At 37.9% G+C, this 27,192-nt stretch overlaps 1 protein-coding gene across 1 annotated transcript in view; it reads left to right on the top strand.

The window, feature by feature from the left end:
• The first annotated feature begins 3,672 nt into the window (after positions 1-3,672).
• Positions 3,673-27,192, top strand: part of LOC145668705 (sodium-coupled monocarboxylate transporter 1-like) — a 168,564-nt gene continuing 145,044 nt past the window's right edge. Inside the window, exon 1 of the mRNA XM_081736803.1 lies at positions 3,673-3,773. The gene's annotated coding sequence lies outside the window, so the exon portion shown is untranslated. The remainder of the gene's footprint in view (positions 3,774-27,192) is intronic.

Raw genomic sequence — 27,192 nt, 5'->3', positions numbered from 1 at the left:
ACATTCCACCCACCCACTATCCATTTAATTCAACAGCTATACTAGATGCCAAGTTTGTAAGTGAAATAAGAAACAATTCTCATACTTCTCTCGCTGTTACTTGTCATCTTTCTCCAAATAATCCTACCAACTCTTCAGGTAATGTCTTGAATAAAAACAGAAACCTGATTCTTACGTACTCTCGAAAAAAGACGTCAAAACCATCAAAACTCATATCCTCACTTCGTTTAACATCACCCAAAGAGAAAATAGGAAAGAGAGAGAGGGGCCAATGAGGGAAACCACATCTGCTAATACAAATGCAAATAATAAAGATGATAGATTTTTGAATCTTGTAGTATGTCTTATTATCATGAGAAAATCTAACTGAATCTAGATTGATACAGTCTCATACTTACAATGAATATTACCACGAATGACAAATAAATGTCTTTGGTAGAAAATAATGTACTTCTGGAAGATGATTGTCAAAAACTTGGTGATTCTAGTTACCCCATCACTGATCCGATTTACCCGGGATAAATAGGATTGTTGCATCACTTGTTCTAAAAAGAAAGGTTATACCTCGTCTAAGATTTTGAAATGAATATACACTTGAAAGTTGAAGGTATTGCTTATTATTATGGATATATGTTTATAAACAATCACTTCAAAATAAAAAATGAAAATGAAATCTTTGAGTTTTACGTCCCACGGTTATGCCGGTTAGGCTAATGGAGACGGTGATGATGAGTGATGAATGAAGTGGTGGAATGAAGAAAGTGGGAGGAAACGGGAGAACCCCGAGAAAACCCACGCACACGGACTTCAAAATAAATCTTTTATATGAAAGTGATTCGATTTCCCCCTATTTATCACACTACAATCTGGTGCCTGAATATGTAGCACTGCAGCTTTTATTTTGTCAAAATGAAGTGGAATCTCGTAGACAATGTCTGGCTTGTTAGTTGCCCAATATCGAGTGCCGTTAGCGTTAACTGCTTGGTGCAGAGGAAGCACGCCTAACCCTAAAGAAAGGTGAAATGAAATTGTTTAATCTTTCATTCTGTAACATGTTTAAACCAAACACAGAATTCTGGCATGTGGTTGCAGTACTCAGACCACACTGTAAAAATAACTAACTCTATGGCCTATTTAACCCGGAGGTTCAATGCCACGTTCACAAAAGCTCTCCACTGACTTCTATCCTTAGCTAACTGTATCCAGTTTCTACTTTGTATTCCAATCTCTGCGAGATCCATTTTAATATTGTCCTAGGTCTTCCTAATGGTCGTTTTCCGATTTGTCTTCCTGTAAATACTTTGAAAGCGTTTCTACTTTCTTCCATTCTAGCTACATGACCCGCCCACCTAAACCTCCTAGACTTGACGACCCTAACAATGTTGGGTAAACCATATAAATTATGTAGTTCTCGTTATGAAGTTTCCGCCATTCCCCATTTCCGTTCCTCTTGGGTCCGAATATTCGTCTCAGGATCTTGTTCTCAAACACTTTCAGTCTATGTTCTTCCCTCAGAGTAAGTGACCATGTTTCGCAGCCATACAAAACAACAGGCATGATTATCGTTTTGTATATTTTAAGCTTCAAATTCCTCGACAGAATTCGCGACGACAAGATATTTTGAACCGAATAGTAACATGAATTCCCTACTTTTAGTCGACATTTAATTTCTCCGTGAATATGATTTTCCTCTGTCAATATTGATCCTAGATATTTGAAACTATCCACTTTAGCAAAAGTATTATTTAATATTTTAACGCATCCATAATTTGCTGTATTCCGGTCCCGACGCACTTCCATGTATTTAGTTTTCTCTGCATTTACTTCTAAGCCCATGTCCCTGCAAGCGTTTAATAAGATCTCTGCATTTCTTTCTATTGTTCTCCTATCATCCCCTATTAAATTTACATCATCAGCATATGCCATAACCTGGTCAATACCGTTCAACTGTAGGCCCTGGTTGCTATCTTTGATTTTCCTTATAGCGTATTCCCAGAACGAAGTTAAATAATAATGGCGACAACGCATCTCCTTGTTTCAGGCCATTTTCGACGTGAAAGCTCGTGGACAAAAATTTTCCTACCCGGACTTTACTTTGGGATTCATTTAAACATATCTTAATTAATCTAATTAGCTTTCTCGGTATTCCAAGTTCTGTAAGAACGTTGTATAATGTTTCTCTCCTAACCGAGTCGTACGCCTTTCTAAAATCAATAAATAGTTGATGTACCGGGGTATTGTATTCCCACTTTTTTTTCGAGTATTTGGCGAATGGTAAATATTTGGTCGATAGTTGATCGATTCCGTCTAAATCCGCATTGATAATCTCCAATAATTTCATCTGCGTATGGGGTCAAACACACCATTTAAACACTTTTAGTACATATGTTGAGGGGAAAATTGATGAAATAATGTTTATAAAGTGTGCTTTGTGTGTCCAAAAGCGCTAAATCTCAAGCAACAGTATCTAGTATAAAATTAAAAAAATCTCCGCAAACAGTTTGAAAACAAATTGATGACACATTATGCAAATACATCTGGGAAAACACAGTATCTAAAAGAGATAAATATGTGTAATCTGGGGGTGTTCAAAGAGTGTCAGTAATATGTAAATTGTTCTAAAAGCAGTGCCTTTATTTTTTGCAGTGCATATGAACTTCATATTTGGACTTCATTTCTCTGCTCTCATTGTTGAACCATGTGACACATTTTTTATGTCTTCCTTTCCATTTGTGTCCCAAACTCCAATTACTGGAAGTTCATTTTCAACAAAGGGGTGTGGATGGTCATTCTCATGAAGACAATATCACCTTTCTATATTACTACACGCAGTAATGTAGTTCTAAAATTTTCAGAGAGTTGGCTATATGGGTAATTATCTCTGATTACCATAAAAGACATAGAAGGCATTATTTTAATGAACAATGTAAAATGAATGTATTAATTAATTCAATTAAAATATAAAGGATATATTACTGTTTTATAGTCTAAAAGCATTTCATGCTGTTTTCTCATGATTCATATTCGTACACCTGGTAAGAATATAAGAGAAAAAAGGTGAAATAGACACTTTATCATTGGAGTTATGATTCGATTAAATAAATAAACGAAACAAATTTAACAAGTATACGTTTGAAGCGGAAGGTACACTCTAATGACTAAGATTAAGCAAAGGGTATACGGTGTGTACCGCCGTGTACCCTCGACTACAGCCCTGATTACACGTAATCATCATATTTAGTAATTATCACTTCACATTATCACGGATACACCGACTTTTGGATTACCCTGTATAAGAAACAATAAATTATTTGTCAACGTTTAGAAAAGTAACAAGGAAAACACACATATTCTAACCACCATTTGCCAACTACTTCGTAGGAAAATCATATTATTTCTTCAAACACGGAAAGAAAGTTTATTTAGAAAGTGTCATAATTTATTTTACAGGAGATACAATGAACAATGAACACTACGAAGTTCTCTAACAGAGTCAACACCAATAACCAGAATCAACTAACGAACTTTCTTTTTCTACAGAAACAAATATTTTGATCAAATATTTGTTTAAACGAACTCCTAACAGGAATTTTAGCATACAAATATTTGTAATGCTTGGCTTCTAACCACTTTAAATAAAATTGAGAAATTGTTTTATTTTTTTTCAGTGCAATAGAGTCCGCCTTTGAAGATCCAGGAAAAAAAACTACCAACCAACTGTAGTTAGCAGAAGGTTGGGTATTTGAGACTTTTCAAGTGCTTTTAGCAAAAGGGTAAGTGATAACAAAATATCATTGTTGAATAATCTATCTTTTAAAACAGGGATGCCCACAAAGGGGGCTATGACGCAAACTGCGTCATTGAAATATTTGGGGGGGTTAAAAATCTATATAAATATGTTTGAAGGGGTGTAAAAATTAATCGAAAAGATTTTTTTTTCATGGAAGAACACCTATGGATAGACAATTGCGGGGGGGTGCGTCATGGACATAAGGGGGGTGGGCACCACTGTTTTAAAATGCTAGGTTTATATGTTTGTCTCCAGAGAAAAGTTTATGTTTGTCTCCAATCCTTTCGACAATGAGATATTCAAAACCACAAATGCTAGAAACATGTAATTTTCACTGGTCAATTGCAAATTTTGTGTAGATTGTCCAGTTCTAATTCGATATTTAAAAAACGTGACCGTTGTTTCATTATTACATTTGTTGTGGGTAGACTGGAAGTGTTGAAATTAAAAAAAAAAAAAAGAGAGAGAGAGAGATTCTGTGTTATACATTCCAACACAACATTGTTGTATACAGGGGTTGTATATCTGTCAGGCGTTTGTTTCATGGCCAAATGATAATGACAAACGAAGTATAACCATTTCTCCAGGCTAAGGTCAATCTTTATTGGTTGGAGTGCTATGTTCAATGAACACCATATATCACTGACACTATAATTAATTGTGCATGTAATGTGTTTGCTTATTACTACTGCATGCAAGAAAATAGAAAACACTGTTAATACATGAATTAGAAGCTCCAATCGGAAGTAGGGTCAATCTTGCAAGCGGTGCTAGATATAGAAAAAAAAATCTCCCCTTTATGGTATCCCTTGCCGATTTTTATCAAGATGTCTTTCATTTGTGTCTGTAAAGAGACATGCACAGATGTGAGGAATGGCAAGGAGATTTATACTCATATGTGAATGATGCACTGTGTAGAGAACGCAAGTTCAGCTAGTCTATATATTAAAATGCTATGTTTATATGTTTGTTTCCAAGAAAAGTTTATGTGTTTGTTTTTAATCCTTTCGATAATGAGATCTCGAAAACTAAAAGTGCTAGAAATGTGCCGTTTTCGCTGGTCTCATACAGAGTGTTTCAAAAGTCCGCTGTCATAGGGTAATTCTGTTTTTATCAGAGTTATAACAAAATATAAGAGGGAAAAACCGTTTCCAAATATATTTTCAATCTAAAGTGAAGGAATTTTTTAAATCGGACCGAGTCGTTTGGGCTGAACACTCTTTATGTGCCCAATGTTAAATGAAAATGCAACAGGTTTCAAATGTCTTGACAACTTGATGTCAAGCTGATCGGCGCATGCAATAAAATTTTTAAATTGATGGAGTGACTATGTTAATTGTTTCTGCTATATCTCTATTGAAAATTGCTAGGATCTCAACCAAACCTTAGCTAAATAATGACGCACTTCACATTGAATAGGGATGCGCACGAGACAAGATTTGAGGATGTCTCGTCTCGAAAATGTGCTGTAAAAGCGATGTCTTGACTCGAAAAATGTATATTTCTCTATTGGAAGAGCTGTGTCTTGACTCAAATTTTGTCAGGAAAATTCTGTCTCGACTCGCTTCGTGCGCATCCCTAACATTGAAAATGTCCCGTATTGACGTTAGTTTAGTTAAGACAGTACTGACGTATCAAAATTTAATAATTTTAGTAAGCGAATCGTTTCTGCTACGTTCCTGCTGGAAAGTGCTCGAATATCAACCTTACTGCTAGCTGAATAACGCCATTATTTAGGTTTCAGATATATTATCTATATTGATGTTATTTTAGTCAAGAAAATGCTAAGATAGACATGTTACTAAATTCTGACATGTGAATTATTTCTGCTGCTCTCATCCTGAAGTTCAACATTACTGCCAGCTAAATAATGCAGTACGCCGAAAATATCGCAAAACGTTAATTTAGTCGAAATAGTAGGGCTAATATAATGTCATTTTTGATAACTTAACTATGTCTATATGAATCGTTCCTGCTGAAAACTGAATCTCAACAGTACTGTAAAGCAATAGAGCAGTTATTTAGGTTTCAAATGCCTCGGTCTCAAAGTGCCTAGTACATACACTTAAAATTTCACTATCTTATTATGTGAATCGTTTCTGCTACGTTCCTTCTGAAAACTGTTTAAATTTCAACGTTACTACTAGCTAAATAACGTCATTCTTTAAGTTTGGAACGTTGAAATCTAGGAGAATTGGTTGGGATAGTTGCTATATCCATTTTTAAATTTTAGGTATATAGGTATGAAACCTTAATAACGGCGTTGTTTTAGCAAGCATACGAGAAATGTTCCATAACAACGTAGCAGAAATGATTCGCAGAAACAAATCAAATTTTGACATCTTAGCGATTTATTCACTAAATTAACGTCAACAGGGATATTTCCAACGTGAGTAATGGCGTTGTTTACTCAGGAAAAACCTTGATATTCGGTCGGTTTCCAGGGAAAATATAGAATGAACGACAACCATATTCTTTTAAATTTTAAACTTATGTCCTGACCAACTGTACGTCAAGTTGGCCGAAATATTCCATATATATATATATATATATATATATATATATATATATATATATATATATATATATATATATATATATATATATATAGGGTGGTCGTGCATGAATGTCGGAAAATTCGTGAGATGAATCTACAGGTAAAAACTAGCAAAAAATATCATATGAACATTGGGTGAATGCGGCTTCGTTTGGACGCTAGAGGCGTCTGAAATGTCACCTTCCGAGTCGGCAATATGCAATATCTCAAGAACGGAGAGAAATACGAATGTCGGGTCAAAACATATCAAAGGAAACCCCATCCGAAGAATCCAATTATGCATAAGTGGTGGCGAAACAGTGGCGGCGCTAGAGGGGGCCACAAAGAAAGTGAATGAAACATGGAGAAAAGTGAACAATTTATACTGAAAAATTGTAGGAGGGGATGTTACTTGGAATATGCAACAACAAATGTTAATGAACAAAGGCAACAGCGGCTAGTCTGTAGGGACTTTATGAGAGGCGGATTGTAGGAATACAGTATCTTTGTACTGGTGAGAAATAGGAATGTCGGGTCAAAAGATATGAAAGGAAATGCCATCCGAAGAATCCAATTATGTATAAGTGATGGCGAAACAGTGGCGGCGCCAGGGGTAGCATAAAGAAAGTGAATGAAATGCGGAGAAAGGTGCACAATTTACACTGACAAACTGTAGGAGCGGATGTTATATGGAACATGCAGCAACAAATGTTAATGAACAAAGGCAACAATGGCTACGCTGTAGGGACACTATGAGAGATGGAATGTTGAAATACAGTATCATTTTAACGGAGAGAAATAGAAATGTCGGGTGAAAAGATATCAAAGGAAATCCTATCCGAAGAATCCAATTATGCACACGTACTGCGGAACAGTGGCGGCGCATGGGAGCTGCAAAGAAACTGCTAAACACTCTTAGTGATGAAACGTGCAGATCGTAAAAAACACGCATGGAAGATGAGACCCAGTGTACTGTAAAAACAAGAGGTATTGTACTTACCATGGTCAACATAATGCCATTCTATAGCAGCTGTTCAATATGTTCTCCTTGTTCTTCGAGACAGACAGTTACACAATGGCGTAAGGATTGTCTGACTGGTGTCAATATCGCTGGCGTTTGCCGTAATGTGGCAAATGCAGCACATACAAGGTCTGTATGATAAGTAATGAGACTCGCCGCGCCGCGGCGCGCGTGTCGCTGGAGCGGGTTTGTCGGTGATGGAGGATGTAGGGGGGGGTCCGAGCAAAGCAACGCACCGCGCGTCAGTTGGCTCCGAGCCTTAGTGGAGCGCGGACAAGCCTTGGACAAAGCCCTTGTGAACATTCTTGTCACGGCGGAAAATCAACAAACATGGAGGGTTCCATCGAACAGCGTTATGCGATCAAATTTTGCGTTCGCCTGGGGAAAACGGCTACTCAGACGCTTTCTCTCATCACGGAGGCCTACAAAGAGGAAGCCCTATCCAAAGCCCAGGTGTTTCGTTGGCACAGTGCGTTCCGGAACGGCCGGGAAAGCGTTGAGGATCTGGAGAGGGCTGGACGCCCGACAACAGTGACTACGGACGAAACTGTGGCAAAAGTGAGGGATCTCCTGAACTCAGACCGTCGATTATCGTTGAGATTGATTGCTGATGAACTCGATATGAACCACACAACAGTGCACAAGATTGTGACGGAACAATTGGGAATGAGAAAAATCTGTGCGAAACTGGTGCCGCGAGTGTTGACTGACGAACAAAAGCAACGACGTGTTGATTGTTGTCAGGAACTGTTGAACCTCATGAACAGTGACCCTAACTTTGAAGATGACGTCATAACAGGTGACGAGTCGTGGGTGTTCCAGTACGACCCTGAAACGAAACGTCAAAGCGCGGAGTGGCACACTCCTGCGTCCCCGCGCCCCAAGAAGGCCAGAATGTCGAAGTCAAAGGTGAAAACAATGTTGATTGTTTTTTTTGACAATGTGGGGGTGGTCCACAAGGAGTTTGTACCCCAAGGACAAGCCGTCAACGCCGCCTTCTACAAACAAGTCCTTGAGAGACTGCACAGGAGCGTCAAGCGGAAAAGACCGGCGATCGCTAGCCGGTGGAAGTTGCATCACGACAATGCCCCTGCCCACACCGCCTTCTTAGTGACCTCCTTTTTGACCCGGATTGGGGTGGAAGTCCTTCCACAACCACCCTACAGCCCAGATGTGAGCCCGGCCGACTTCTTCCTCTTCCCGAAGCTGAAGCCACGCTTGAAAGGAACCCGTTTTGCAGACGTCACAGCCATCCAAGCAGCCGTGACCACATTTCTAAAGGACATGCCGGCTGCTGACTTCCAGGGGGCGTTTGCAGCGTGGAAACATCGATTGCAGAAGTGCATCGACGCAAGAGGAGAGTACTTCGAAAGCTTTTAAGTCCCTGTACAGATCAGATCAATAAAACAATGTTTCCAGACCTGGTCTCATTACTTATCATACAAACCCTGTACACGCTGGAGAAGATCTTCAACATCATGCAGGGGCCGTGTATACACGAGACTCTTCACGTAACCCCACAGGAAAAAATCTAGGGGATTCAGGTCGGGTGAACGTGGGGGCCATGCTTGTCTTCCACCACGACCTATCCACCTGCGTGGAAATGTTTTGTTCAGATATGCACGAATGGTGTGACATGAGTGGGCAGGGGCGCCATCATGCATAAACCACATACACTGTCGTGTCCTCAGTGGCACATCTTCAAGCAGAATAGGTAGGTTCTGAGTCAGAAACTGGAGATACGATATTGCGTTCAAACGCTGTGGTAAGAAATGTGGTCCCACAACGTTGTCGCTAATAATACCAGCCCACACATGCAATTGGAAACGCTGTTGATGCTTCGTCTCTACAATTGCATGCGGGTTGTTAAGTGCCCATCGATGGTCATTGTGGAAATTTGTGATGCCATCCCGTGTGAATAATGCCTCATCCGAGAACAATACCTGTGTTAGAAAGGCTGGTGATACACGGCAGCGGCGGTATAACCAACGACAGAAACGTCGTCGGGTTTCGTAGTCACCATCGTATAACGCATGCGTTCGTTGTACGTGGTATGGTCTGAGATTATTACTATGCAAGATGCTTAGCACGACTTGATGTGAAAGGTGTTCCTCCCTTGCTATTCGTCGGGTACTAATACTCGGGTTCCGGGTCACATGTCGGAGTACCCTCTCTTCCAGGGGGGGTGTTCAAACGCGTCGTCGTCTCGGAATGTCTGTGTTGGGAAGGAATGACCCAGTGTCCCGCAATCGCTGATGAATACGAATAAACATCCCCGGTGCTGGAATTTGTCGATCTTGGTAGCGTTACGCATATAACCTACGTGCTTCTTCTGCATTACCTTCCGCTAAGCCGTACATCAAATGCATATCTGCCATTTCGGCGTTAGTGTATACTACCCTATTCATTGTGGTGCATTACACATAGCGCTTGTCAACATCAACACTGTTTCACACGACACAAAGTAAACCACATTCACATACACATGGATTACTGCCCTGCCTGTAGAGTGTAACACTAAAACGCTTGTGCTGTTACTGCCATTGCCCCATTCAGTACGAATGAACTGTGCGCTGTTCTCTGCACCTTCGATGCGAACGCTCTCGTTACCCACGCTTTCACTACTCCTATAACTAACTCTACTACGCAACGCTCTGCACGCCCCCTTGTTCCACCTACTGTAGCTATGCGCCCTCTGTCATCGGACATGTATCATACAGTACACCTAGAGTTGTATTTCTTGTTTCCTGATTGCTTTCAAATAGTTGTGTTTTCACCAATTTCAACTTTTCTCCATGTTTCATCCACTTTATTTGTGCTTCCCCTGGCGCCGCCACTGTTTCGCCATCACTTATACATAATTGGATTCTTCGGATGGCATTTCCTTTGATATCTTTTGACCCGACATTCCTATTTCTCACCATTACAAAGATACTGTATTCCTACAATCCGCCTCCCATAAAGTCCCTACAGACTAGCCGTTGTTGCCTTTGTTCATTGACATTTGTTGTTGCGTATTCCAAGTAACATCCCCTCCTACAATTTTTCAGTATAAATTGTTCACTTTTCTCCATGTTTCATTCACTTTCTTTGTGCCTCCCTCTAGCGCCGCCACTGTTTCGCCACCACTTATGCATAATTGGATTTTTCGGATGGGGTTTCCTTTGATATGTTTTGACCCGACATTCGTATTTCTCTCCGTTCTTGAGATATTGCAAATTGCCGACTCGGAAGGTGACATTTCAGACGCCTCTAGCGTCCAAACGAAGCCGCATTCACCCAATGTTCATATGACATTTTTTGCTTGTTTTTACCTGTAGATTCATCTCACGAATTTTCCGACATTCATGCACGACCACCCTGTATATTAGGTATATGACTTTTTTCAAATTGAAAAGCCTGGGGTGGCAAACAATGAACATTTGGCTGCAAACCTCGAAAATGTCTTTGATTTTGTTTAATTGTGAGAAAAGCTCCCGCACCTACATTGATGCTGTTTTAGCATTAAAAGAAAATTCGCCTACTTACACAGTCTGCATTTGGCACTGAATATTCTATACAGTACATTAGAAAAATGGTTTTAAATTTGTGAATTACTGTTAATGAACTTGCTGTTGAGATATTTGTCACTTTTGCAAGTGTTGTGATGCTCTTGCATCAATTTCACAGCTCGCTCGGACACCATATTTGAGCGATTCACATATAGCATAGAACATTCTTTTACCCAGTGAGCAGAAAAACACTTTAAAGCTTTAGGACACTTTAGGTCGGAGATAGCAGCATGCAATTCATTGTATATGTCCTCTGTATAGTGCTGAATTGAAAACCATACCTTTGCCCATGTAGTTGCGATAAAGTCGCAAGTACGTTGTAGCTGATCTTTCCATTGTGGAAGGAGAAAAAAGGCAACCATGCATTGATTGCACGTGACTTCCATCTATCATTGTTGAGGAAGGTAGCTTCTGCTAGTTCAACTGAGGCCACTTGTTCTCCTTCCGGTAGAAATCATATCCTTCACGAAGTTCAAATAGAAATCGAAAATCATATCTTCATTCTGGGTTTTCACTTGGCGGTACCTTTCCTGTGCCAGAATAGTTTCCTTGTAAGTCCTCATACCCAGCCAAAACATCTTCAATGAATTGATAAGCTGGATGACCGTGATTTTATTGGGAATACTGAATCCATCGAGTGTCGCAGAACCAGCTCAAGAATATGGTGCTGACATCCTATAAACTGAGGCTCATCGAAACCCATTTGTTTAAAATGTTTCTGGAGTCTAACAAAACCACCACTTTTGTGCCCTATATTCAATGCTGTGGTGTCAGAAATGATCATTTCAATATTCCTCCATGCATTATACTCATCCAACAAGGCTTGCAGTAAGATATAGATGTTCTCGGCGGATCTGCTTTCATAAACCAAAACTCCAAGGCGAAGACTTCTTTCACAATTCTGCCCTTGATAATCTTTTCTTCCTATTCTGGTCCCAACAAAATGCAAGCAGAATTCCTGTTCACCGAAAACTTCTTTAAGCCGGTTCTTCATTGTTTCAGCTTCCTTGATCACTTGACGCAAAATCCCCGATTGTGAAGATGTGGGTACATTTATTTATTCCTCAGCCAAGTTCTGAAGAACTTTCGCTGCTTATCTTGTAGACAGATACAGTTTCGACATCAGTTTGGCTGCAGATTTTGTTGCTTGATACTTACGTTTGATAGGGGGAGGCTCTTCTGAAAATTCAGTCACTGCTGACCTTACGTTCTTGAGTATCACTGATACTCACATGTTGCACTTGGCTTGTACACGGACCAATTGAGCTACTTCGCCTTTTTGAAGGATGGATCATTGATATAGAGGCAACTTTCTCTGTTGTGTATCCGACTCGGCCACCAGATTTAAGTTGTTTTCTATACATTTTTTTGTTTTCACTGCAAAGCCAGTTTCCTTTTTCTTTTGTAATATCGAAGACACTAGCGAGAGATTTTTCAAGCACCTCATACCTCCTTTTTCTATATTTTAAGAACAACTGTATCAGTTTGGCAACTTTTGCTGAAATTTGCTGCATAGTAAGCAACAGAAAATTTCAGCTTTTCCCAAAGTCTATACAGTTCTTAAGAGATTATCTTTATTCTATCCGACTGCCCTTTCAGTTAATCGTACAAACCCAAATATCTACCAACTATGTCTCTGTTTGTAGGCATTTTACACATTTCACTCACGTTCGTTTTCATTTCTGGTATGCTGGGACGGCGTTTTCTACACGTCGCTAAATTCTGTGTTCCCTTTTTTCCAACTGATTCAACTGCTTATTTTGATCTTTTGGTTTTGAATGACACTTTTTAATCTAGAAATATTTCTAGATTTAATCTAGAAAAGAGATCGCAATTATAAAGACAATTGAGGGACGCACTTTTGCTAATACATATAAAAGCAATTAATACTAAAGTTTTATCACCGGCAAATCAACCTACTAGACTCGTAACACCAATAAAAATGATTTGCAAAAGTGTTTAATGTGCATAGTATAAATTAAAATTTGGAAAATAACTTGTATCTATGTTGCTTACTTATAACTTACAACAAAACGCAATGTGTTATTTACATAGGAATCTTTGAATTTCTGCGTGCCTGATGGGTTGATGTGCAGACAAAGATCTGTACATTTTGATTGTAAATATACGATAAATAGATTACGTTACCACAATTTATATTATACCAATGTCTATTAAAACTTTCCTAGATGCCAGACTTCTTTTCATTATCATGTTTTGCGAATCAAAAATTCTTATCATATATCGTTTTTTTCACTTACCTCGCATATGAAAATAGATTAGGTGCGGGACGTTTTTCCAACCCCGAACGAAAATAACACCAGAGAAGTAACGTATAGACAAAAGTTCATTAAATACATCAGGAAAATTAAAATTTTGTAAAAAGTTAAAAAGTCATATCCCTAATATATATATATATATATATATATATATATATATATATATATATATATATATATATATATATATATATATATATATAGGCGTTATGTAGTTAGCAGTAACGTTGAGATTAAAGTAGTTTTCAACAAGAACGAGTTGCATATTGAAGTTATGAAATTTTGACATTTTAACACTGTCTTGACCAAATGAACGTCAATAATTTTAAGTGTAAGTCACGGCAAACTTAACATCAAGTTGGTCGAAACATTTGAAACTTAAATAACTGCGTTATTTACGTAGCATTAACATTGAAATTCGAGCATTTTCCAGCAGGATCGTAACAGAAACGATTTGTCCAGTCAGATTATGATTTTTTTTTTTTTTTGGTAAGTATTCCGGCCCACTTTACGCATATTGCAATCAATTTCGACGATAATTAGCTTTGTGAATAGCGAACATTGATATTCAAAATTAGCGTGTTTTTAACTTTTTTGGGATTTTGATCTGATTTTAAAATATCTTTTTATAAATATAATTTCAAACACAGAATTATATTTGTCAGTTTTTAATAGTCAGAAAGTTCAGCACTGTCTAAAATATCGATATTGTCAATATTAGTAAAAAATAAAATAAATACAACGTCTTAATTTGGTATTGTTCAGTGGCGTATACTGGTTTGATTGCTTGGGCTACCACTAACTTTTATAACACTGTACACAATTATTATTATTATTATTATTATTATTATTATTATTATTATTATTATTATTATTATTATTATTATTATTATTATTATTGGAGTTTAGTTTCCAGATTATTATACAGTCTTCAAAATAAGAAAAAACCTTACAACACACTTTCCTTTTATCAAGTAGATAAATATGATTTTCTCTTCACTAGCAAGACTTATAATGGAAAAACTATCGTACATTTCTATCTTCATTTGTTCCATGAAGTATTCCTACATTTTGCTTGGGATAGGTGGTAATCCTACTCTCCAGAGTAAATTTAAGCTGTCCGGGTAATAAAGAATGCTGAAATAGACAATTAGCAAACGGAGGAGCCTCAGTCTGTTAAAGCCTTGGCAACAAAACTCAAATAATAAAACAAGTATTTATAACGTAATAATACAATTCTAAATGGAACTAAGATTCAGTAGAAAGGAAGATCATAGTCTATTAAATGCGCTTTATCTGCAAATAGTCTATCGATATTTTTGTATAAACGTCACGGATGTTTTGATAGTGTGATCGCCTTTTCCTAGTAATATTGCTTGGTAATCATTTGTAATGGTTTTTCGATATTTACCTTTATGATTTGATTCTACTACTGAACACAGTTTTTCTTCGTTTCATATTTCACAGAATCATGTGTAAAAATAAATAAATAAATTAAATAAAATAAAAATTGTTTAGGTATTCCTAAATTGACTTATTTTTTACGTACCGTTCCAACATGGTTCAGGCCAACTAAAATTTTTCAACTAGATGGCATTTTGAAAAAGTGTCTGCAATCAATACTTAATTATAAGTTAAATGAAACTCAATGGGCACAAGCAAGCTTACCCATTCGTTTAGGAGGTTTAGGGGTAGGGAAAGTTTCAGATTTGAGTCTCCCTGGATTCTTGTCTTCTTCTTATGGGGTGTTGTCGCTCGTCTCCAAAGTTCTTAATATTCCAGTTGACGAAGTGAAGATTCCTCATCTGACAGAGGCATTAGAAATATGGAGAGGCATTTACAACACAGTTCCGGTTGTAAAGGAGTCGCAAAGAAAATGGGATGAAATTGTAATCAACGAGATAGCTGAAAACGAGGTAGTTTCGCAAAATGACATTGATTCAGCTCGCCTCAAAGCACTACGTCAAAAAGAGTCTGGAGCATGGTTGCAAGCCACACCCTCTAAAAACATCGGAACATTTTTAGAAACAAATATTTTTCAAATATGTGTAGCTTTACGCCTAGGACTTAGTATTTGCTTTGAATTCACATGTGCGTGTCAAAGTCGGATGGATGAGAAAGGCTTACACGCATTAAGTTGCACCAAAAGTGGAGGGAGAATTTCACGTCACAGTGAATTAAATCAAATAATAAAACGAACCCTCACCAGTATAGACTGTCCTAACATTTTAGAGCCACCAGGAATGTATCGGAATGACAATAAGCGGCCAGATGGAATTACTTTGACACCTTGGAAAAGGGGTCAATGTCTAGTATGGGATGTAACATGTGTAGATACTTTTGCCCCATCTTACTTAACGTCAACTAGTGAAGAAGCGGGAAGTGCAGCAGAGACAGCGTATATGCGGAAACATTCTAAATATTCAAAACTTAAAGAAGATCACATTTTTATTGCGTTTGCCACGGAAACAATGGGCGTTTTTAGCAAAGAAGCCAGAATGTTTTTAAAGGAATTAGGATCAAAATTAATTAATAAATCAGGAGATCCTAGAAGTGGTTACTTTTTGACACAAAGGATAAGCCTAGCCATACAAAGAGGCAATGCCATTAGCATATTAAACTCCTTCCCATCTTCACCCAAGCTGGACGAAATTTTTTATCTAAAATAAATATAAACATTTTCTGAATGTTAATAATTGCTACTTCAAAGACATATACAGTATAAAATGATATTTTTGTTTATTATTGTGTGACTGGGATTATGGCAAAAATCTAAGTATAGAGGACTGAAACACTTATTAATCATTATGTGTTATCCTTCGTTTCTACAATTGTCGGTTTATATAATACCAAAATTATGTTTAATTTTTACTGTTTGCTGTTTTAAATATGTTAATTTTGATGTTTCTCTAAATGTATTAGTACTTTTGCAAAAAAAAATATAATAAAATAAGTTTCTTCTCTTGTAGTGAAACAAAAAAAAAACTTTCAGCCATAATTTTTCATAGTTTACTTTCTCGTAATCAATATCATAAACAATTAAATAATATGAGAAACATACCGTCAATATTTCCACGAAATAGCGAATAACCCATTTCCCATGCATCACGAGTAAGCCAATTTGCAGTTTTGATTTCGAGTAAAACGACGTTGAAAGTTGTAAATTTTCCGTTGTGAATTATATATATATATATATATATATATATATATATATATATATATATATATATATATATATATATATTCAAAGTAAACCTAATGGAAGTTTCACACGTTAACAGAACAAATTACAAGTTGTTCCAGTATAAACAGCTACATTAAACTCAACATGTCAAATTTTGCACATTGGTCAGTTCGTGAAAACATCGACGAATATATATTGTATCTGGTTTAACACATATCTCAATAGCTACATTACTATTACTACTACTACTACACTATAAAAAATAAAACAGCATTTAAACAATTTTAGCACAGATGTTGAGGGAGAAATATATCAAGTGTTCGTTTATAAAGTGTGCTTCGCGTGCCCAAAAGTGTTCATTCTCTGAAAACAGTATTTAGAATAACATATTTAAAACACTTCTTCTCGGCAAACAGTTCGAAAACAAGAGGATGATATACATTTTGCACATTTTGTACACACATCTAGTAGAGACCTGCATGAGCCGGGCTTGAGCGGGCCGACACTGATTTCTCTTCAAGTCGGGCTGGGCTGGGGCCGATTAATTGCAATTCTTTAATAATTATTGACTTTCGTTAAACGATGATTGGAATAAAGCCAAACGTTGAAGAAGTGTGCCCGTGAAAAATGTTACAAAGAATGCAACAGCTATTTACAGTTTGTGTTGCTTAGCGACTCCACTTTCACTATAGAGGATTGCAAGCATTGTAAATTGAGCTCTGACCTTGACCTTCACTGAACCCAAAATATGACAAGAAGGGGTGGGAAAGTTTTGCTTGTCGCTAAACAATATTACCATCTTCACTTTATGCTAAAATCAATTAAGTTAGATTTTTGTTACAGGAAATGGAGTTTTTGTTCTCTCGATAACAGGCAAAGTTCTAGGAGGCAATGGTACCATTCGGGAGGCAAGCGTCAGGTTGTGAACAAGAGTTTAGAAAATGTTTCTGAGGGTTAGTACAAGTTTAATACTAAATTTTGAGAAAGATTGGGTGTTTTGAAAAAATTTATCGGGCCGGGGTCGGGCCAAAAACGTTTAAAATTTATCGGGCCCGGGCCGGGCTTGGGCCAAGAATTTTAAGAATTTATGGGACCGGGCTAATTGCTACTTCAAAGACATATACAGTATAAAATGATATTTTTGTTTATTATTGTGTGACTGGGATTATGGCAAAATCTAAGTATAGAGGACTGAAACACTTATTAATCATTATGTGTTATCCTTCGTTTCTACAATTGTCGGTTTATATAATACCAAAATTATGTTTAATTTTTACTGTTTGCTGTTTTAAATATGTTAATTTTGATGTTTCTCTAAATGTATTAGTACTTTTGCAAAAAAAAAAAAAAAAAATATAATAAAATTAGTTTCTTCTCTTGTAGTGAAACAAAAAAAAAAAACTTTCAGCCATAATTTTTCATAGTTTACTTTCTCGTAATCAATATCATAAACAATTAAATAATATGAGAAACATACCGTCAATATTTCCACGAAATAGCGAATAACCCATTTCCCATGCATCACGAGTAAGCCAATTTGCAGTTTTGATTTCGAGTAAAACGACGTTGAAAGTTGTAAATTTTCCGTTGTGAATTATATATATATATATATATATATATATATATATATATATATATATATATATATATATATTCAAAGTAAACCTAATGGAAGTTTCACACGTTAACAGAACAAATTACAAGTTGTTCCAGTATAAACAGCTACATTAAACTCAACATGTCAAATTTTGCACATTGGTCAGTTCGTGAAAACATCGACGAATATATATTGTATCTGGTTTAACACATATCTCAATAGCTACATTACTATTACTACTACTACTACACTATAAAAAATAAAACATGTAAAGTGGAAGGGCCGTAGCGTGAAAATTAAATTAATTATTATGCAAATTAAATCAAAATTTAAATAAATTTGAATATACTAATCTTGAAATGCTAATGTTCTGATGAATATGTAAATAACTAGCTAAGTCGGTAGAGCTTTTAAGTTTAAAATGTCGGTAGAGCAAAATATGTAATATAAAAAGATAAAGTAATTTAATGAACAAAATGAAATAATTTAGTATAGCATTTCAAAATCCAAAAGAGAGACTCTATTTTACTGGTCTACGTGTTTCCCCAGGTGGTTAGAGACAATACTACTTCTCACTCACACAACAACACTTGGTTGTGAGAGACCGTATTTTACCGGATATGGACAACTCCGGAGCAGCTGAAAGAAAGACATGAGAATATTACACTGAGCACATACCTTGTCAGACTTCCTGTGGAGAATGAAGTGCACACGAGATTCATGAGATAGACTTTTAATGAGATGTAACAACACACGCATAAACACTATACACTGTGATAAAATAATTTTTAAAAAAAAATAAATTTTGAACTTTCGCCGAAATGTTTAATTTCAAAAGTAAGGCCTTATTTGTTTAGATTAAATGTTCGTGCACGATTTAGCGCATCTTCAATGGTTCTCCTCTTCTCCTGGATGTCCTCCTGGTCCTCTTCTTGCTGCTTCCGATGGCTCTGCTGTCTTCCCTTTTTAGCAGAACGTAGGTCCCGCGGAGGTCACGTTTTCTTCCACATTGAACATGACAATACTCTGCTTTCCTCCTGGTTTGTCTCCGGTCGGATATTCAGAGAATAATTAACATATCTCTGGATCTTGTGTGCAGTGGATCTTGGCACAGGTTGTTTCGCCTAACCTAACGCGATCCAGCCTGTTAGGTGGCTATTTCTCGACTAGCTAACTTCATCACCCTTATAGAAAAAGGGAAGATGACACTATCGGGTTCGCCTGCTCATAAAAAAAATATGTTCGTACACCACTGTACGGTACTAAAAGTACACAGTTGCGAAGTTCGTTGTGAAGGATTATGAACAAGAGATATTATATATATATATACGCATTTTACGATGAATATCTGAACTATGATAAATATTGAATATATATATATATATGGTTAATAGTTTAAGTATTTACAAAATTGTTTACGTGCATAGCTCATATCATGAGCTTAAATGTTCGTGGCTAACACTCGTAGTATCACAGAGTCACAAGTTTCCCTGTACGTCCAGAGTCGAATTTCTCTATACGAGCACACGGATACCTCTCTTCCGATCACCAGACACGAATTGCCTTTCTTCCCCCTACCTCCTTGGTTTTGTCCAAACCACCTTCCACACAAAAAACTGGGCTCGCCTCATAGCTTTTGCGAGTCTTATGACGGGGTGAAGTGGGGAAGAAAAGGGGTTGCCTACAGAGGTCATTGTCCCCTCTGACCTGAATTTACACTTTCACTGTTTCTAATGTACATCATTTAAAATTGTTAATAGATACTCGCAAACTGATGTATCCACAGTATAGCTGAAATGTCTAGCTTTAAAATGATGTATAGCACTTCACTAATCATGTTCTTATTAACCATGTATTTTATGTTTTTCTCACAAAAATTGCTTAATTTTCGGCTGAGAGGACACGCTGCTCTCATGCAGACCTGACGGTCCTGACACCTAGCGGGATTTCTCCGCGCCCATTCACCTCTGGAGGGGTTGCTATGTGAAGTTGTCATATTTTCATTGTTTTTGTTAAGTTAAAATGTTTGTCAACACACCACACACGAGAACTAACACCTATATACAATAAGACAGCTTATTTGTAAGTGTGACATGCTGTCATATCTTAAAACCATAGAAGTTTTACATTTTCTCCCTTGTTGGTGCAGTTTTTCCCCTCAGGACGTCGCCTGCTAAGATACCGGATGTTTATGCTCTTACATCTATCATGCATTCCTTCCATGTGAAGTTGTCATATTTTCATTGTTTTTGTTAAGTTAAAATGTTTGTCAACACACCACACACGAGAACTAACACCTATATACAATAAGACAGCTTATTTGTAAGTGTGACATGCTGTCATATCTTAAAACCATAGAAGTTTTACATTTTCTCCCTTGTTGGTGCAGTTTTTCCCCTCAGGACGTCGCCTGCTAAGATACCGGATGTTTATGCTCTTACATCTATCATGCATTCCTTCCATGAAGTACTGCCGGACTTGCCGTCCTGTACTGAAATAAGCCTTTTTTGATACGACACTAAAATAACACCATACAGCGACTAACCTAAGCTATATTCTACAATAGCGAAATACCAAGAAAATCTTTACAATATTGAAAGAATTACTTGTGGAAGTAAAATTATCTACAGGGGTGAAGGATTCTACATGGAATGCCCCGTTCCTCGGTTTTTCTCCGGTGAGGTGAGGGGAGCTGCGAAATCCTAGGTTTGGTTCTGGCTGGCGGAATTTCCGTTGGAAGTGACGCTTGCTGCTCAAAAAGTGTTACTTCTGGCCAACTTCTAAAATTATCACACCTCTTTGTAATCGAAGTTTCGCATGTACTTACGAACTCCAGCAAGCAAACTTAAACAATGGCTGCTTGCGACTTGGAGTCTACATGTACACATCGTCTCTGACCATAGTAATTTTCCCATATGTATCTATCGCAGGTTTATGCTCACTGAAGATTCATACATATTCTCTTCTTTCTGAAATTTATAGATAGCAACCCTGGACCAGCTGCACTTAAGTCTTGGGTGTTCTTTTCCTCGAGACAAAGAATCTCCCAACTTTGTTTTTTTTTTTTTTTTTTTTCTTGTGTGCTGGGTTCATGCGATGTACTTCCTAAGATTTCCAAAGCATTGCTTTCTGCACATATTATTCTCAATCGAGGTGTTTAATTCAACTTCTATCTTGATTTTAATCCTTACCCTTACATTTATATAACACACATAATAATATGCATATCACGATTTTAACACATTTACATAAGCTAATGTATGTACGTTACATTTATCCCCCTCTGAAGGGATATACAAGGTTATTCCGACAATCCTTGTATATTCCTACATTTTTGTTGGAAATAGTTACATCATAATCAAAATATAATAATTTCAAAACAAATAAACAAACACTAATATGATACGCAAAACTAATTGACAATAAGAATAAATATTCAAAGCTAATGAGGACCCAGAAATGAAAACATGTATGCATAAATGAAAACAAAAACATTACATCCTAACCTAGAAACTAGCTATACTATTTAACTAAAAAAAATCAGGTATGTATTGTTACCTCCGGTGCTTGCAGTGAGGTACAGCGACGAAAACAGGTTTTCTACCGCAACGCTGTTTCCTTCTTTTTCTTTTCTCTTCTTCAAACAGGAACGTTAGCACCCTGCTGAGGGTTGTTTTTGCGTTCAATGAACCGCTTAAGGTGGAAGGTGTCTCTTCCTCTTCTTCTTCTGTCTGAGACGGGCAGAATGAGCATAACTGAATATCCTGGGCCTGTGTACGTATAATCCTTCTTCATTATCATCCATTCACTTGAGACCGTAATGCGAGAAATATGCTAGACTTTTACTTTTCCAAAAGAAATATTATCTCATCTTGTGTATCTAATATACATGTGCACATCCCTTTTTTGAATGACTACTAGTGTACTCCTGACCATGTTCAGTACTCTTTCAGCGTATAGGGATGCATTCTTGCTTTTAGAGGTCGGTCGTCTGTGACCTCGATAGTGTGCTGGTAACTCTTTATACACCCGGGCTTCTCGTCAAAAATCTCACGGTGTTTGTAGAGAACGTTATACAATTGTTGTTTCTCATCCCTACTTAAATCGGTATACTTTTCGACATGTTCCTTGATCTCTGCTGGTGTAGCCTGGGTTCGAACTTTAGTCCAATCATGTGGCGAGTACACGACATTCGCCAGTTCAGCGGTGGTTGGGAATTTACCATCATCGAACCGTGTACGCAGTGTTGCCAATTCCTTACCACGGCATCCTCCTGCATCTAACAACTGAGGCCGAACATTCGTATGGGGTCCTCTATTTGACACGCACATACTACTAACATTGGGACTGTCACCAATCAACTCTCTAACATCGTCGTCGAACTCCCAGGATAATTTTCTTATGATCAGATCGTCTTCCTCGATCTCTATGTTGCGAAAAGAAACCTCTATTGAATAAGGATGGTTAAGCTGCAACACGCCCTGAGCATAATTCAGGACGGCTCTACTCTCTACGAAAAACTGAGATCCCAAAATCAGTTCTCTATTAAGCCCTTTAACAATGATTCCTACGGTGTAATACATCTTCCCTTCTACTTCAATTTCCAACATGGCTTGTCCAATGAGTGACGCAATTGACCTACCAAAAGCAGAACTGACCCTAATGTTAGTGGATTTTATAAATGCTGGAGAAGGTTCTCGCTTACTAACGCGTTCCCACAGCTGTTCTGATAAGGCACTCACTGTAGCCCCGGTATCAAGAAGTGCTAAAATTTTCTCTCCAAAAAGAACTACCTCTACTTCCGGTAGTGTAATAACATTATTGATCGGGAGTTTTCCTGCACTAGAATCTAATAAGTTACGAAAAATCGCATTCGTCTCATCGAAATTTTCCTTATCTAATTTAATTTCCTTCCCATTTCTCAAAATCAAACAGATTTCTTGACGAACAACTTTCGCAGCACTGGAAAAGTGTTGCTTCTCAATGATTTTCACACATTGACTACATTTACTTTCTATATTTTCAATTTCTTTAACTAGCGTCTCGCAGTCTACTTCATGAGATGAGCATTTCTCGTTTTCATTATTACGTACGTGTCCAGGTGTAATAATCGCAGGCATTTCCAGAATATTCAGTATGCATCTTGCATCTCCGCCTCCCTGTTCACGCACGAGATGTCCTCAGTTTCGCACGCTGGTAGGGCTATTCGGACGTGAGCGATTTCGAGACTGAGGCTGTCTCGATGGTCCTGCCCTCTGCTCTTACACACTGACTTCATTAATCTCCTGAGTGTACTCGTTTCCACTCTCGTGTCCAGAGTTCCTACCTCTGCCACGACCACGCCTATTTCTATTCATGCCTCGTGGTGCCGCGCTGTCTCTAACTCTCCAGCCACGATCGCCCTGTTGCCAATTCTCATCATTATTGTGGCTCCTATTCTGGTGGTTCTGATTGCCTCTCCTACCCCTCTGCTCATAAGGGCCCCTATTTTGGTGCGTCCTTCTGCGTATCCTGGAGGGGTTACTCGGCCTATTGTTCCTTTGTGAGGGGGGTGACTTTTCACTAGCTACTTCCTGAACTTCTAACATGTTTATCCCCCTCCTACCACCATTGTTGCTACTCTGGGGTTGGTACGTGCTTTGCAGCTCTCCAACAATTCCCAGTAGCTCTTCGATGGTGCGTGGCTTCGACGAGACGATACATCGATAAATCGAGAACGATAGTTGTCTCGGAAGCACACGCAATAAGACTGATTGGGGCAGTGGTGGGTCGAGAATACTATTATTGTGTAACAGTTCTAGTAAGTATTCCGTCGGTTTCTTGTTGCCCCTCTGCTCGAATCTCGACGTCAAAATCGATGCTCGTAGGTTCGCCAGTTTTTCTTCATTTAGATAAGTAGCCCGGAAGTGACTCAGTAATTCTGCATAACTCTGGCACTTAATTGAGGTTACTTGGAACCAACGCCTGGATATTCCCTTGAATGCTCGTCCACAGAAGGCCAACCTTCTGTCTTCAGGCACACCAGTAAGCTCGAAGTAGCTCTCCAACTCCTGAAGGAAGTTGTGAGCCTGTATTTCACTTTCACCACCAGAAAAAATGGGCAGTGTAAGGTCGCGATGTAAGAAACCTAGTGCGGACGCCAATTGACACGTTTGAGGTCCATTTTGCAGTTGGAGAGACGACTGCTCTGCATTATTGTCTCGTCTCGAATGCTCAGGGGTCTGTCTCGACGGGCCTGGAACCGGAGATTCCGCTCTGTTATTCGAGACGGATGCAGACGTGTTCACCTCGCTTGTCCGGTCTCGAACAGTTTCTCTCAGCGATTCGAGCTCTCGTTCCAGCTTGGAACATACGTGACTCACATTTTCTTGAATTTCCTGAATGCCATCCCGACATTCACTTCGGACTTCTTCGAGCTGCTGTTCTTGCCCGAATTCTCGTCGTGCTCGATTCAGTTGCTCTCTCCAACTGATCTCGACTTGTCTCAGGTTGTTTTGTAATTGTCCTACAGTTCCCTCAACGTTGTCTATACGCCCTACTAAATCTCCTACATTTTCGCGGACACCTTCCACTTGAGTATTTACATCTGTCACGTGGTCCCCTACTCTTTCAATCTCACCACGCAGGTGACCCACTTCTCGGTCTACTTTGGCTAAATCTGCGCCTAGAGCCTCGGTGACCTCTTCAATCCTATTTCCTGAGCTAATCTCAAGTTGTCGAACTCGCTCATCTGTTTCCCGGATCGAATTCTTCAGCTCATCGCACGTCACCGCTAATCTCTCATTTAGAGACTCTGCCGTCGCGTCTAAACGAGCGTTTAACTCCAGAACACTGTTGTTAAGTTCCTGTCGAACGCTGACAGTGATTTCGCGACCTGCAGTCTCTAATCGCTCGAGTAATCTCTGACTGGCTTCTTCCTGTTTTTGTTCCTGTTCCCCTATTTTTCCTGAAATTTCCTGTAATGCTATCTCTTGTTTGCGGGAAATTTCCTGAAGGGATTTTTCCTGCTTCTTCTCCTGGCTTTCTAACCTACATGATATCTCCTGCAGCGATCGCGTCTGGTTCTCCGACATTTCCCTCAACATTGAAAACAACGAGGAGAGGGCGGGGTCTGTCATGTTGCTCACGAGCCGAGCCGAGGTTCCCGGAACTGGTTCTTCGTTGGTCTCTCTCACAGCATCGCTAGCTACAGCGTTGCCAGCGTTTACATCTGACACCTGCTCTTCCCCCACAGGTGTGTCCTGTCTAACTGTTTCTCTGTCGTTATTATTTCCTAACTCTTGTGTGTAATTCTCTAGGTCTGCACCAAACTCGCCTAGCTGATTGAAATTTTCTTCACAGTTATCCATTTTCCTCGTCTGGCTACGCGTTCTCACCATGAATACACGAAAATATATAGTAAACAAAGATTTCTAGCACACGCGTTTAAAATTTGATCCCCCTCCTAATCTCTAAATATGGGGAAAGTTCTCTAAATGTACATAATATCTCTAAATATCACACAAGAAATTATCATAAATACACAAGCAAAAACACACACTGAAATTTTCTTGTTCTGCACGAGAAACAAACAAACAAAAAAAAACCTGACACGCGTAAGGCTTATTTCAGTCAATACGGTTGTGTGAGAAATAGTATTGCTCAGCTGAGGTTTTCAATCGACACAAAAGTATTATCATTGCAACAATATTACAGTACTTTACTTTAACTTGCCTCAGCTTTTACGTTGAAAGTTGTAAATTTTCCGTTGTGATTATATATATATATATATATATATATATATATATATATATATATATATATATATATATATATATATATATATATATATATATATATATATATATATTCAAAGTAAACCTAATGGAAGTTTCACACGTTAACAGAACAAATTACAAGTTGTTCCAGTATAAACAGCTACATTAAACTCAACATGTCAAATTTTGCACATTGGTCAGTTCGTGAAAACATCGACGAATATATATTGTATCTGGTTTAACACATATCTCAATAGCTACATTACTATTACTACTACTACTACACTATAAAAAATAAAACATGTAAAGTGGAAGGGCCGTAGCGTGAAAATTAAATTAATTATTATGCAAATTAAATCAAAATTTAAATAAATTTGAATATACTAATCTTGAAATGCTAATGTTCTGATGAATATGTAAATAACTAGCTAAGTCGGTAGAGCTTTTAAGTTTAAAATGTCGGTAGAGCAAAATATGTAATATAAAAAGATAAAGTAATTTAATGAACAAAATGAAATAATTTAGTATAGCATTTCAAAATCCAAAAGAGAGACTCTATTTTACTGGTCTACGTGTTTCCCCAGGTGGTTAGAGACAATACTACTTCTCACTCACACAACAACACTTGGTTGTGAGAGACCGTATTTTACCGGATATGGACAACTCCGGAGCAGCTGAAAGAAAGACATGAGAATATTACACTGAGCACATACCTTGTCAGACTTCCTGTGGAGAATGAAGTGCACACGAGATTCATGAGATAGACTTTTAATGAGATGTAACAACACACGCATAAACACTATACACTGTGATAAAATAATTTTTTAAAAAAAATAAATTTTGAACTTTCGCCGAAATGTTTAATTTCAAAAGTAAGGCCTTATTTGTTTAGATTAAATGTTCGTGCACGATTTAGCGCATCTTCAATGGTTCTCCTCTTCTCCTGGATGTCCTCCTGGTCCTCTTCTTGCTGCTTCCGATGGCTCTGCTGTCTTCCCTTTTTAGCAGAACGTAGGTCCCGCGGAGGTCACGTTTTCTTCCACATTGAACATGACAATACTCTGCTTTCCTCCTGGTTTGTCTCCGGTCGGATATTCAGAGAATAATTAACATATCTCTGGATCTTGTGTGCAGTGGATCTTGGCACAGGTTGTTTCGCCTAACCTAACGCGATCCAGCCTGTTAGGTGGCTATTTCTCGACTAGCTAACTTCATCACCCTTATAGAAAAAGGGAAGATGACACTATCGGGTTCGCCTGCTCATAAAAAAAATATGTTCGTACACCACTGTACGGTACTAAAAGTACACAGTTGCGAAGTTCGTTGTGAAGGATTATGAACAAGAGATATTATATATATATATACGCATTTTACGATGAATATCTGAACTATGATAAATATTGAATATATATATATATATGGTTAATAGTTTAAGTATTTACAAAATTGTTTACGTGCATAGCTCATATCATGAGCT

The sequence above is a fragment of the Thermobia domestica genome, chromosome 13, assembly GCF_964235325.1.
Source record: "Thermobia domestica chromosome 13, izTheDome1.hap1.1, whole genome shotgun sequence".
NCBI lineage: Eukaryota > Metazoa > Arthropoda > Insecta > Zygentoma > Lepismatidae > Thermobia > Thermobia domestica.
Note: the sequence above shows the minus strand (reverse complement) of the source record. Positions and strands in the feature narration are given on the sequence as shown.